Consider the following 15,156-nt stretch of genomic DNA (forward strand, 5'->3'; position numbering starts at 1 on the left):
TACTGGTAGCACTTGTAGCACTGGCTTACCTCGTAATAACCTTCCATGTGTACTGAAGCAGGTGGTGTGTTGACGCCTAAGCACCTAAATCCTGTGGTGGCGGCGGCCAGGTCCGCTGCGGCAGCTGTAGTGAAGGTCACTTTCAAGGTGGAGCGAGTGTGGTTGGTGGTGGTGGTGGTGATCTTGGCCGAGACAGCTGTCATGTTGACGTTTTCAGAGTTGATGTTGTCCAGGATGACGTCCACCTCGTGCTCGGTGATCCCCGAGCTGACTCTCCTGGCCAAGATGGTCCGTTCATAGAGTACAGACGTGGCGGCAGGTGTGAACAGGCGTTCAGGGTCGTCTTCAGAGGAGCCAGAGAGGACGACACCCTCGTCGTCCTGCTGGATATCGTCGGGTACGGTGTTGGTCGCGGCGGTGAGTATTTCCTCTCGTCCGAATGCGTGGTTCTCTAGGAACCTTAACTCTGAAGGTCATGGTACAGTGTGGCTAGTACCGGCGAGGACCCAGGAGCCGAGGCGAAGCGAAAATGTCCAAAGAGCTGGCAAGCAGGGATGGAAGAGGCACGCGAAGGATTTAGGAAAACATGAAGGAGGATTAGGAGGTTGGGCAAAGAGGGGGGAGGACAGGGCAGTGGCCCAACCACTTTTGCTTTGAGGAGAAAAGTTGCCCTGCGAGGACACAGTTCTAGTCTTGGTGCCGCACCTGGAGAGCAGTGCTGTGGTGACTTGCAGATGTGTGGCTGGTAGGGGAGCTTGTAGGTGATGTATACAATGATTTTGTTCTGGTTGGTAGAGGTATTGGTGTCAGATGTTGACTTGTTAGTTCATAGTTCGTGCTTCTTAGGTGTATAATGGATCAGGAGGTTCCCATTCCTCATCCTCCTCACGTGGTAGGTAACTAAGTATCCTGGGCCGTGGCTGACTCTTTGTTGTAGTGACATCCTCCTTGTACTGTGGGGCTGGTCTCGTGTCTCATAGTTAGTAGTGTTGTATACCGTAAAGGGGTCGTCACCATGTGGTAAGTTGGTGTACTTCATTTTGTATACCTGCTTTACTGAGAGTTTGTGGAGGCGTCTATTCAATGGTTCTATCTTTAATTGGATGTGGAGTCTGTCGGTCCGAATTTTCTCAGCAAGTGTCACTCCTGCTACAAATCTGAGTGCTCTATTTTGAACCCTTTAAAGTTTCAACATATTTGACTGTTTAGTAAGAGCAAGCGGGATGTATGGGTATTCCAGGATAAGTCGAGTAAGCATTCTGTATAGATGTAGCTTCACATGCTACACTGGTGACTTCAGGCGTGAAGTCACCAGTGGAGTCCCACAGGGCTCTGTACTTGGACCTATCCTGTTTCTGATATACGTAAATGATCTCCCAGAGGGTATAGACTCATTCCTCTCAATGTTTGCTGACGACGCCAAAATTATGAGAAGGATTAAGACAGAGGAGGACAGCTTGAGGCTTCAAGAAGACCTGGACAAGCTGCAGGAATGGTCGAACAAATGGCGGTTAGAGTTTAACCCAAGCAAATGTAATGTAATGAAGGTAGGGGTAGGAAGCAGGAGACCTGATACAAGGTATCACTTGGGAGATGAAATACTTCAAGAGTCAGAGAGAGAAAGACCTGGGGGTTGATATCACGCCAGACCTGTCCCCTGATGCTCATATCAAGAGGATAACAGCAGCAGCATATGCCAGGTTGGCTAACATAAGAACGGCCTTTAGAAACTTGTGTAAGGAATCTTTCAGAACATTATATACCACAAATGTCAGACCAATCCTGGAGTATGCGGCACCAGCATGGAGTCCATATCTAGTCAAGCATAAGACTAAAATGGAAAAGGTTCAAAGGTTTGCCACCAGACTAGTACCCGAGCTGAGAGGTATGAGCAACGAGGAGAGACTACGGGAATTAATCCTCACTTCGTTGGAAGACAGAAGAGTTAGGGGGGACATGATCACCACATTCAAGATCCTCAAGGGAATCGACAGGGTAGATAAAGACAGGCTATTTAACACAAGGGGCACACGCACTAGGGGACACAGGTGGAAACTGAGCGCCCAAATGAGCCACAGAGATATTAGAAAGAACATTTTTAGTGTCAGAGTGGTTGACAAATGGAATGCATTAGGAAGTGATGTGGTGGAGGCTGACTCCATACACAGTTTCAAGTGTAGATATGATAGAGTCCAATAGGCTCAGGAACCTGTACATCTGTTGATTGACGGTTGAGAGGCGGGACCAAAGAGCCAGAGCTCAACCCCCGCAAGCACAACTAGGTGAGTACAACTAGGTGAGTACATGCGTTGGGGCTTGCCTGAATCTGCACAGCCGAGCTAGTTGTGCTTTGGCTAAGGCTGCTTTCTTATTGATATGCTCAGTAGAATTCAAAAGTCTCGATATTACGTAGCCCAGAATTGTGGTGGAGTTGTGTACCTGTATTAACCTGCCACCAATATTGATGACCCCAAGTGTACTAGCCCAGCTGCCCACTGAGCACAGTTGAATCTTGTTAGAGTTTGTCACGATTTTCCAGTCTTGTTCCCAACTTGCTGTGGCTGCTAGTTCCTCCTTCGTCTTCCTTATGACTGAATGTTGTTTAGTTCCTTGGCCAGCAGGCATCCACGACACTACATGGATGACATCCTCCGTGAATTGAGTGATTACAGTGTCGTTATAAATAGGGCGTGGCAATAGGGCGTGGCAATAGGGCGTGGCAATAGAGTGTGCCAATAAGGCGTGGCAATAGGGCGTGGCAATAGGGCGTGGCAATAGGGCGTGGCAATAGGGCGTGGCAATAGGGCGTGGCAATAGAGTGTGGCAATAGGGCGTGGCAATAGAGTGTGGCAATAGGGCGTGGCAATAGAGTGTGCCAATAAGGCGTGGCAATAGGGCGTGGCAATAGGGCGTGGCAATAGGGCGTGGCAATAGAGCGTGGCAATAGGGCGTGGCAATAGAGTGTGGCAATAGGGCGTGGCAATAGGGCGTGGCAATAGGGCGTGGCAATAGGGCGTGGCAATAGGGCGTGGCAATAAGGCGTGGCAATAGAGCGTGGCAATAGGGCGTGGCAATAGGGCGTGGCAATAGGGCGTGGCAATAGGGCGTGGCAATAAGGCGTGGCAATAGAGCGTGGCAATAGGGCGTGGCAATAGGGCGTGGCAATAGAGTGTGGCAATAGGGCGTGGCAATAGGGCGTGGCAATAGGGCGTGGCAATAAGGCGTGGCAATAGGGCGTGGCAATAGGGCGTGGCAATAGAGCGTGGCAATAGAGCGTGGCAATAGGGCGTGGCAATAGGGCGTGGCAATAGGGCGTGGCAATAGGGCGTGGCAATAAGGCGTGGCAATAGAGCGTGGCAATAGGGCGTGGCAATAGGGCGTGGCAATAGAGTGTGGCAATAGGGCGTGGCAATAGGGCGTGGCAATAGGGCGTGGCAATAGAGTGTGGCAATAGGGCGTGGCAATAGGGCGTGGCAATAGAGTGTGGCAATAGGGCGTGGCAATAGAGTGTGGCAATAGGGCGTGGCAATAGGGCGTGGCAATAGGGCGTGGCAATAGAGTGTGGCAATAGGGCGTGGCAATAGAGTGTGGCAATAGGGCGTGGCAATAGGGCGTGGCAATAGGGCGTGGCAATAGGGCGTGGCAATAGGGCGTGGCAATAGGGCGTGGCAATAGGGCGTGGCAATAGGGCGTGGCAATAGAGCTTGGCAATAGGGCGTGGCAATAGAGCGTGGCAATAGGGCGTGGCAATAGGGCGTGGCAATAGGGCGTGGCAATAGAGTGTGGCAATAGGGCGTGGCAATAGAGTGTGGCAATAGGGCGTGGCAATAGGGCGTGGCAATAGGGCGTGGCAATAGGGCGTGGCAATAGGGCGTGGCAATAGGGCGTGGCAATAGGGCGTGGCAATAGGGCGTGGCAATAGGGCGTGGCAATAGGGCGTGGCAATAGAGTGTGGCAATAGGGCGTGGCAATAGAGTGTGGCAATAGGGCGTGGCAATAGGGCGTGGCAATAGGGCGTGGCAATAGGGCGTGGCAATAGGGCGTGGCAATAGAGTGTGGCAATAGGGCGTGGCAATAGAGTGTGGCAATAGGGCGTGGCAATAGGGCGTGGCAATAGGGCGTGGCAATAGGGCGTGGCAATAGGGCGTGGCAATAGGGCGTGGCAATAGGGCGTGGCAATAGGGCGTGGCAATAGGGCGTGGCAATAGAGCTTGGCAATAGGGCGTGGCAATAGAGCGTGGCAATAGGGCGTGGCAATAGGGCGTGGCAATAGAGCGTGGCAATAAGGCGTGGCAATAGGGCGTGGCAATAGAGTGTGGCAATAGGGCGTGGCAATAGGGCGTGGCAATAGAGTGTGGCAATAGGGCGTGGCAATAGAGTGTGGCAATAGGGCGTGGCAATAGGGCGTGGCAATAGGGCGTGGCAATAGGGCGTGGCAATAGGGCGTGGCAATAGGGCGTGGCAATAGGGCGTGGCAATAGGGCGTGGCAATAGGGCGTGGCAATAGAGCTTGGCAATAGGGCGTGGCAATAGAGCGTGGCAATAGGGCGTGGCAATAGGGCGTGGCAATAGAGCGTGGCAATAGGGCGTGGCAATAGAGCGTGGCAATAGGGCGTGGCAATAGGGCGTGGCAATAGAGCGTGGCAATAGGGTGTGGCAATAGGGCGCGGCAATAGGGCGCGGCAATAGGGCGTGGCAATAGGGCGTGGCAAATCGTTTACAAAGAGATTGAAGAGGAGTGGGCTGATGCACGATCCCTGAGGAACTCCTGCTGTCGGGATAAAGGCTTCAGCTTCCTTGTTGTTAAACATTGGAATTATTGTTCTATGGCTTAGAATTATTTGTACTAGTCTTAGGAGGGTCCAGTTGTGGTGTGGTAAGGATTGCAGCTTGAAGAGCAGACCATTATGCCACAGACTGTTAAAGGCCTTGTTGACATCTCTGGTTGCTATTAATGCTGTCTGGTGCTGTTTCCTGATACCGGCGTTCTGCCTCATAAATGATGTTGATGGCATGTTGCGTTGATCTATGGTTCCTAAAACCAAACTGTTTTTCTGTATACAGATGGTGGTACTCCGTGTAATAGTTAATACGATTTGACAGTATTTTCTCAAAGCACTTTCCTGTCGACTCCAACAGGGAGATAGGCCTATAGTTTCCAGGGACATGTCTGCTGTTGCCTGGCTTCGGGATAAAGATCATTTTGGCAGTTTTAAATACTAGTGGGTAGTGGCCTGAGACGAGGATGGCGTTGAAGACATTGATCAGGGACTGCAGGTAGTTTAGAGGTAGACACTTCAGTTGGTTTGACTGTTATTCCTGACAAACCTGGCGCTTTGTTCCTCGTTTTCTTTAATTCTTCTATCAGCTCCCGTAAGGTGATGGGTCGAGTGATCGGGTGGTCAGGGTCGAGGAGTGCGGTGTCCACTAGAGGCCTGCTAGACAGGTTCTCCACATTTTCAGCAACCCATTGGTCGACTGTACGGTGGTTGTCATTGTTAATTTGGCTGTTGTTTTTGTAAAGATTTCCTCCCAAACTAATCCCCTAAGATTAGCCTGCAGGTGTACATCTTCCACTCTGGTGGTCATTACCTCGTTGTTGTCATCAGTATATGTATAGCTGAGGTGCGACAGCGGCGTCTTTGACGATCCTAGGAGTTGTCTGATCTTTCCCCAGACTCTGGCAGGTTCTCTCTTGTACTGGTTCACTTGGTTGACTAGTGTACCCCAAATATGACGTTTGTGTAGGAGTGTGAGGCCTAAGACTTCACGTCTGAGGGACTGAATGATTTGGAGGGATGGCTGGCCTGTGCGTAGGCGCCTCACACATTCTTGTTGGTAATGCCTCATTTTATCCTTGATCTCTCTGGTTGGTTTGTATTGCTGAATTATTCTGGTGTTAGTTAGGTCACAATTGGCCATAGTTGCTTCAGTGATGCGAGTATGTATGGAGGCAATTACTGCGTCAATGTCCTGGACCGGTTGGTTGTCAAGATCAGCGGTTGGATCAGTGCCAAGGAACTCCATATATGGACGAAGTCGAAGTGTGGTTTAGATTGGGTCTGGGTCGTCCCAGAATTCTAAAGGGAGATGCTTGGAGGTGGAAAATAACAGGTATGTGATCTGAACCCACATCATTACCTGGGAGAATTCTACTGTGAAAAATATTGCATTCAACATTCGTCAGTATAATATCAGGTTTTTCTTGGTAGTTACCTACAAAGGTAACCACCAAGTAGGGTTACTTGGTTACTTGGTTACTTTTAAAGTAGGGACCTAAGAAGGTTAAGTTCCTCGCTGTCATGAGGTTATATAATAGTCGACCTTTGATGTCATCTCGTCCATTGGTGTCAATGAAAAATACTGCTGCATGGTGTGCATTAAAGTCCCCTGTATTGGGGAAAGGGGAAAGTCAAAACTGTATTGGTCCAAACACTCAGGTCTGATAGGAAAAAAATTACTGACTCCCAACGACCTGAAAGCACTAGTATGAAAAGCTATGATTTGTTCAGATCTGAAACCTATATCTATGGGCAGCACAAAACGTCCACCAGACTGTGCACACAGTGGTTGCCAGGATCAGGTTGGGTTACCGTTACCTGTGGCAGGTGGCTGCAGGTGACGGGTCACCTAATCATGAGCACTCCAGTTGCAAACTCTGTGAGCAGGAACTGTGGCATGATCTCCGGCACTACATCACCGAATGCCCAGTTATTAAACCTTTCAGACCCGTTGGCATGAGGTACCTGGAGCTTTGCAATTACTTTATTCACTCTCGTGTTCTTGAAGATATCCTTATAGTGTACCCACAATTTGCCAGTGCAGGCTACTGAATATATGGCCCTGTATGACTAACCATCCTGCGAGATGGGGACTTTTAGTATCACTGCTGCCTTATTCACTCTTGTGTTGATGATATCCTCATAATGCACCCAGAGTCTGCCAGTGCAGACCGCTTATCACATGCCTCTGTATGACTAACTATCCTGTGTGATGGGGATTTTTTAGCATCACGTAGCTAGCTTTTTGACACACTGTACTCCCCTTCATATAGTCTAGGGTAGCTGCACGAATGCTGATGTACCTAATGTATTAATAATAATAAAAAATTCAAGTCCCCTGCAAAGATCGTTGGGACTTTTTCTGTTGAGTACCTTGTGAATGACTCTCGAAGGGATGGAGTGCTGGCCTGGGGGAGTGTAGGCAGTTAAAATACCAAGTGGGCCATGATTCGTGACTATTTCCACAGCTAAGGAGCATATTTACACAGCTAAGGAGCATATTTCCACAGCTAGGGAGCATATTTCCACAGCTAGGGAGCATATTTCCACAGCTAGGGAGCATATTTCCACAGCTAGGGAGCATATTTCCACAGCTAGGGAGCATATTTCCACAGCTAGGGAGCATATTTCCACAGCTAGGGAGCATATTTCCACAGCTAAGGAGCATATTTCCACAGCTAGGGAGCATATTTCCACAGCTAGGGAGCATATTTCCACAGCTAGGGAGCATATTTCCACAGCTAGGGAGCATATTTCCACAGCTAGGGAGCATATTTCCACAGCTAGGGAGCATATTTCCACAGCTAGGGAGCATATTTCCACAGCTAGGGAGCATATTTCCACAGCTAGGGAGCATATTTCCACAGCTAGGGAGCATATTTCCACAGCTAGGGAGCATATTTCCACAGCTAGGGAGCATATTTCCACAGCTAGGGAGCATATTTCCACAGCTAGGGAGCATATTTCCACAGCTAGGGAGCATATTTCCACAGCTAGGGAGCATATTTCCACAGCTAGGGAGCATATTTCCACAGCTAGGGAGCATATTTCCACAGCTAGGGAGCATATTTCCACAGCTAGGGAGCATATTTCCACAGCTAGGGAGCATATTTCCACAGCTAGGGAGCATATTTCCACAGCTAGGGAGCATATTTCCATAGCTAGTGGCATTTTCTTCTTGGAGGTAGATGTTGGTGAAGGAGCAGCCCAGCTTGATGAGCACCGCAACACCTCTATTATGCCCAGAGTTCCTTTCAGTGGTCGTGTATCCATGAAGTTTAATGTGTTGGTCTGGGCGTGCACAAGTCTCGTTTAATAGGATGACTTCAGGGTGATAGTTACATGCTTCCACCTCTAGTAAATATTTCTTGTTGAAAAAGTGCATTATGTAAGTGCCTTATGTTAACTTGCATAATTGTAATCCCCATTAGTGTTTGGTGTTTCTGAAGGGGTATGGTGACCTTTCAGGCTGCTTCTTTTGCTGGCCTTTTTTCTTATCTGTCTGTACAGGTTTCGTTTCCCTTATCTGGTGTGCTTCCCTCTGCCCCTCTCTTGTGCTCTGTTTCCTCCTCCTCTTCTTCCTCCTCTTTTGCTACATCTTCCTCTTCCGTTTCATCTTCATCTTCTTCTCCTGAGGCTTGTTCGTCTTCTACTACTTCAGTGGTCACTTGTGGAACTGTTTGTCTGTGAACGATGTGGACGCCGGGGTGGGAGTGTCACAGTGGGCGCCGGGCTGGGAGTGTCACAGTGGGCGCCGGGCAGGGTGTGTCACAGTGGGCGCCGGGCTGGGAGTGTCACAGTGGGCGCCGGGCAGGGTGTGTCACAGTGGACGCCGGGCAGGGAGTGTCACAGTGGGCGCCGGGCTGGGAGTGTCACAGTGGGCGCCTGGCTGGGAGTGTCACAGTGGGCGCCGGGCAGGGTGTGTCACAGTGGGCGCCGGGCAGGGTGTGTCACAGTGGGCGCCGGGCTGGGTGTGTCACAGTGGGCGCCGGGCAGGGTGTGTCACAGTGGGCGCCGGGCTGGGAGTGTCACAGTGGGCGCCGGGCTGGGTGTGTCACAGTGGGCGCCGGGCTGGGTGTGTCACAGTGGGCGCCGGGCTGGGAGTGTCACAGTGGGCGCCGGGCTGGGAGTGTCACAGTGGGCGCCGGGCTGGGAGTGTCACAGTGGGCGCCGGGCTGGGTGTGTCACAGTGGGCGCCGGGCTGGGAGTGTCACAGTGGGCGCCGGGCAGGGAGTGTCACAGTGGGCGCCGGGCTGGGAGTGTCACAGTGGGCGCCGGGCAGGGAGTGTCACAGTGGGCGCCGGGCTGGGAGTGACACAGTGGGCGCCGGGCAGGGTGTGTCACAGTGGGCGCCGGGCTGGGAGTGTCACAGTGGGCGCCGGGCAGGGAGTGTCACAGTGGGCGCCGGGCTGGGTGTGTCACAGTGGGCGCCGGGCGGGGAGTGTCACAGTGGGCGCCGGGCTGGGTGTGTCACAGTGGGCGCCGGGCAGGGTGTGTCACAGTGGGCGCCGGGCAGGGAGTGTCACAGTGGGCGCCGGGCTGGGAGTGTCACAGTGGGCGCCGGGCTGGGAGTGTCACAGTGGGCGCCGGGCAGGGAGTGTCACAGTGGACGCCGGGCTGGGTGTGTCACAGTGGGCGCCGGGCTGGGAGTGTCACAGTGGGGGCCGGGCTGGGAGTGTCACAGTGGGCGCCTGGCTGGGAGTGTCACAGTGGGCGCCGGGCTGGGAGTGTCACAGTGGGCGCCGGGCTGGGAGTGTCACAGTGGGCGCCGGGCTGGGAGTGTCACAGTGGGCGGAGGGCTGGGAGTGTCACAGTGGGCGCCGGGCTGGGAGTGTCACAGTGGACGCCGGGCTGGGTGTGTCACAGTGGGCGCCGGGCTGGGTGTGTCACAGTGGGCGCCGGGCTGGGTGTGTCACAGTGGGCGCTGGGCTGGGAGTGTCACAGTGGGCGCCGGGCTGGGAGTGTCACAGTGGGCGCCGGGCTGGGAGTGTCACAGTGGGCGCCGGGCTGGGAGTGTCACAGTGGGCGCCGGGCTGGGTGTGTCACAGTGGGCGCCGGGCTGGGAGTGTCACAGTGGGCGCCGGGCTGGGAGTGTCACAGTGGGCGCTGGGCAGGGTGTGTCACAGTGGGCGCCGGGCTGGGAGTGTCACAGTGGGCGCCGGGCTGGGAGTGTCACAGTGGACGCCGGGCAGGGTGTGTCACAGTGGGCGCCGGGCTGGGTGTGTCACAGTGGGCGCCGGGCTGGGAGTGTCACAGTGGGCGCCGGGCAGGGAGTGTCACAGTGGGCGCCGGGCTGGGTGTGTCACAATGGGCGCCGGGCTGGGAGTGTCACAGTGGGCGCCGGGCTGGGAGTGTCACAGTGGGCGCCGGGCTGGGTGTGTCACAGTGGACGCCGGGCTGGGTGTGTCACAGTGGACGCCGGGCTGGGTGTGTCACAGTGGGCGCTGGGCTGGGAGTGTCCCAGTGGGCGCCAGGCAGGGTGTGTCACAGTGGGCGCCGGGCTGGGAGTGTCACAGTGGGCGCCGGGCTGGGAGTGTCACAGTGGGCGCCGGGCTGGGTGTGTCACAGTGGGCGCCGGGCTGGGAGTGTCACAGTGGACGCCGGGCTGGGAGTGTCACAGTGGACGCCGGGCTGGGTGTGTCACAGTGGGCGCCGGGCTGGGAGTGTCACAGTGGGCGCCGGGCTGGGAGTGTCACAGTGGACGCCGGGCTGGGAGTGTCACAGTGGGCGCCGGGCTAGGAGTGTCACAGTGGACGCCGGGCTGGGTGTGTCACAGTGGGCGCCGGGCTAGGTGTGTCACAGTGGGCGCCGGGCTGGGAGTGTCACAGTGGGCGCGCGGCTGGGTGTGTCACAGTGGGCGCCGGGCTGGGAGTGTCACAGTGGGCGCCGGGCAGGGTGTGTCACAGTGGGCGCCGGGCTGGGAGTGTCACAATGGACGCCGGGCTGGGAGTGTCACAGTGGGCGCCGGGCTGGGAGTGTCACAGTGGGCGCCGGGCAGGGTGTGTCACAGTGGGCGCCGGGCTGGGAGTGTCACAGTGGACGCCGGGCTGGGTGTGTCACAGTGGGCGCCGGGCTGGGAGTGTCACAGTGGGCGCCGGGCAGGGTGTGTCACAGTGGGCGCCGGGCTGGGAGTGTCACAGTGGACGCCGGGCTGGGTGTGTCACAGTGGGCGCCGGGCTGGGAGTGTCACAGTGGACGCCGGGCTGGGTGTGTCACAGTGGGCGCCGGGCTGGGAGTGTCACAATGGACGCCGGGCTGGGAGTGTCACAGTGGGCGCCGGGCTGGGAGTGTCACAGTGGGCGCCGGGCTAGGAGTGTCACAGTGGACGCCGGGCTGGGTGTGTCACAGTGGGCGCCGGGCTGGGAGTGTCACTGTGGACGCCGGGCTGGGTGTGTCACAGTGGGCGCCGGGCTGGGAGTGTCACAATGGACGCCGGGCTGGGTGTGTCACACTGGGCGCCGGGCAGGGTGTGTCACAGTGGGCGCCGGGCTGGGTGTGTCACAGTGGGCGCCGGGCTGGGAGTGTCACAGTGGGCGCCGGGCTGGGAGTGTCACAGTGGGCGCCGGGCTGGGAGTGTCACAGTGGGCGCCGGGCAGGGAGTGTCACAGTGGGCGCCGGGCTAGGTGTGTGTCCCACCACCCCAACACGTGTCCCACCACCCCAACACGTGTCCCGCCTCTCCAACACGTGTCCCGCCACTCCAACACGTGTCCCGCCACCCCAACTCGTGTCCCACCACCCCAACACGTGTCCCACCACCCCAACACGTGTCCCACCACTCCAACACGTGTCCCACCACTCCAACACGTGTCCCACCACCCCAACACGTGTCCCACCACCCCAACACGTGTCCCGCCTCTCCAACACGTGTCCCGCCACTCCAACACGTGTCCCACCACCCCAACACGTGTCCCGCCTCTCCAACACGTGTCCCACCACTCCAACACGTGTCCCACCACCCCAACACGTGTCCCGCCTCTCCAACACGTGTCCCGCATCTCCAACACGTGTCCCACCACTCCAACACGTGTCCCACCACCCCAACACGTGTCCCGCCACTCCAACACGTGTCCCGCCACCCCAACACGTGTCCCACCACCCCAACACGTGTCCCGCCTCTCCAACACGTGTCCCACCACCCCAACACGTGTCCCGCCACTCCAACACGTGTCCCACCACCCCAACACGTGTCCCACCACCCCAACACGTGTCCCGCCTCTCCAACACGTGTCCCGCCACTCCAACACGTGTCCCACCACCCCAACACGTGTCCCACCACCCCAACACGTGTCCCACCACCCCAACACGTGTCCCACCACCCCAACACGTGTCCCACCACCCCAACACGTACCCCAACACGTGTCCCACCACTCCAACACGTGTCCCACCACCCCAACACGTGTCCCACCACCCCAACACGTGTCCCACCACTCCAACACGTGTCCCGCCACCCCAACACGTGTCCCACCACCCCAACACGTGTCCCACCACTCCAACACGTGTCCCACCACCCCAACACGTGTCCCACCACCCCAACACGTGTCCCACCACTCCAACACGTGTCCCACCACCCCAACACGTGTCCCACCACTCCAACACGTGTCCCACCACCCCAACACGTGTCCCACCACCCCAACACGTGTCCCACCACTCCAACACGTGTCCCACCACCCCAACACGTGTCCCACCACTCCAACACGTGTCCCACCACCCCAACACGTGTCCCACCACCCCAACACGTGTCCCACCACCCCAACACGTGTCCCACCACCCCAACACGTGTCCCACCACCCCAACACGTGTCCCACCACCCCAACACGTGTCCCGCCTCTCCAACACGTGTCCCGCCTCTCCAACACGTGTCCCGCCACTCCAACACGTGTCCCACCACCCCAACACGTGTCCCACCACTCCAACACGTGTACCACCACCCCAACACGTGTCCCACCACCCCAACACGTGTCCCACCACCCCAACACGTGTCCCACCACTCCAACACGTGTACCACCACCCCAACACGTGTCCCACCACCCCAACACGTGTCCCACCACTCCAACACGTGTCCCACCACCCCAACACGTGTCCCACCACCCCAACACGTGTCCCGCCTCTCCAACACGTGTCCCGCCACTCCAACACGTGTCCCACCACCCCAACACGTGTCCCGCCACTCCAACACGTGTCCCACCACCCCAACACGTGTCCCACCACCCCAACACGTGTCCCACCACCCCAACACGTGTCCCACCACCCCAACACGTGTCCCACCACCCCAACACGTGTCCCGCCACCCCAACACGTGTCCCGCCACCCCAACACGTGTCCCACCACCCCAACACGTGTCCCGCCTCTCCAACACGTGTCCCACCACCCCAACACGTGTCCCACCACCCCAACACGTGTCCCGCCACAGTTAATGCTGAACGTTTACGGATGGTTTGTGCTGGGTGTTGAGAGCTGAGGAGTAACGAAATACAGAGTTAGGAGGTGGAGGAGGATAGATGGTAGAGAAGAGATCGTGTGTGTTCCGTGGGTGTCTAAGAGAGTGTAAGACAGTCAATGTGTTGTTGGTGATAAGAGAGCAGTCTGTCAAGTTGTTTGTCTAGTAAAGTTTCCCAGTAGACCTTGAGGGCAGGAATGTTGGTACTCTCGTGAAGACTTTCGCTGGTATTAAAGTCTTCCTGACAAGTGTTGGGAATACATCTAAGTGCTCTGTTTTGTATTCTCTGGAGATTTAGTTTATTAGTTACTGCCGCTTAGGAGAGAGCAAGTGGAGCATATGTTAGGAGTGGTCTAGTAAGTGCTTTATAGTGGTGCGTTTTAGTATCAGGTTTGACAAATGTAAGTCTGTATAATTTGTTCATGGCTTGGTGAACTATTGCATGTTTCTGTGCAATGTGTGTGAAAGAATAATTGTTGATAAAGTGTGAGGCCAAGAGGAACAAGATACAGAAATGTTAGTAGGATTAATGAAGAACGAATAGAGTTGAACTGGAATAGGGTGAGCAGTTCCTTTACAGAGAAGTAGGGGATTTTTTAGTTGTTGAAGTTGGTTATAATGCGCCAGTGATACTCCCATTCTGTTACTACATAAAGTTGTTCTTGTGCTTTCCGTGATCAGGTGAGAGACATCCAGACGTGATGTGAGAGACATCATCAGCATAGCATATAGTTAATATGGTGCAATGAATAGGGTCAGGAATGGCAGTGATGCTTAGGGTGTGAAGTGTCAGGCAAGGACAGAGCCGTGAGGAACACTGGCATGTAATATGAAGTAATCAGTGTGTTGTCGGATGAACTCAAGGGGTCTTATTATGGGTAAAGTAAAAGTTGTTCAATTTGTTTATAAATTTATTTATGAAATGGTTATGGAAAGGGCTGCAACTGGTCCAAGTTTCAGCATCACGCCCTAAACAGAAAAGGAGAAGAAAAATACAGAACGTATTATGCAACGAATTTTCAACATTTTCAAAAAATTTTAGGGAACACATGTGTCAACTAAAATCATTTCTATAACACTCAGATATCACATTAGCATGTAATAAAGGATATTGAATTGGGGTTTTAGCCAAAAAGTGTTTAGTGCAATAATATAATTATTCAAAGTTACCCTTTCAAAAATATGCAATATATGATGTTTATAAATTTTTATAAAATCAACAAATGGACTTTGGACTAAAATGTCTCGACACGTCTGTAGAAGCACAAACTCTACATATAAGGTGTAATTTGCATGTAAATTGATTAATAAATGAAAGCTGAGAAACACCTTGAAGTTGTAAATTACTTACCGGAGTAAAATAAGATCAAAGTTCAGCCACCTTGTAACCGAGTTTGACATAGACCGATTTCGTTCATAATTGGCACCCTTGCAGATAGGCATCCATTGAGCAAGGTGTGCAAGTTCCATGCACATCCCCTGATAACAAACGAAAAAAAAAATGAAAAAAATTGTAAAAAAAAAAAAAAAAATTTATATATATATATCCTGCACATACATATTACAGTTATTACCAACTATCAAATTATAACACTAAAACATACTAACCTATTGACATTGGTCCGAATTGTGGGTCCTCAAGGTGGCACTGCAATGGACAGTGCCACTGTATAAACATCAGGGGTCCGCGGTTGTTCAACGTCCTCCCAGCGAGCATAAGAAATATTGCCGGAACAACCGTGGACATCTTCAAGAGAAAACTGGACGGTTTTCTAAGAGAAGTTCCGGATCAGCCGGGCTGTGGTGGGTACGTGGCTCTGCGGGCCGCTCCAAGCAACAGCCTGGTGGACCAAACTCTCACAAGTCGAGCCTGGCCTCGGGCCGGGCTTGGGGAGTAGAAGAACTCCCAGAACCCCATCAACCTCATCAACCAGG

Source organism: Procambarus clarkii, chromosome 34 (assembly GCF_040958095.1).
Source record: "Procambarus clarkii isolate CNS0578487 chromosome 34, FALCON_Pclarkii_2.0, whole genome shotgun sequence".
Taxonomy (NCBI): domain Eukaryota; kingdom Metazoa; phylum Arthropoda; class Malacostraca; order Decapoda; family Cambaridae; genus Procambarus; species Procambarus clarkii.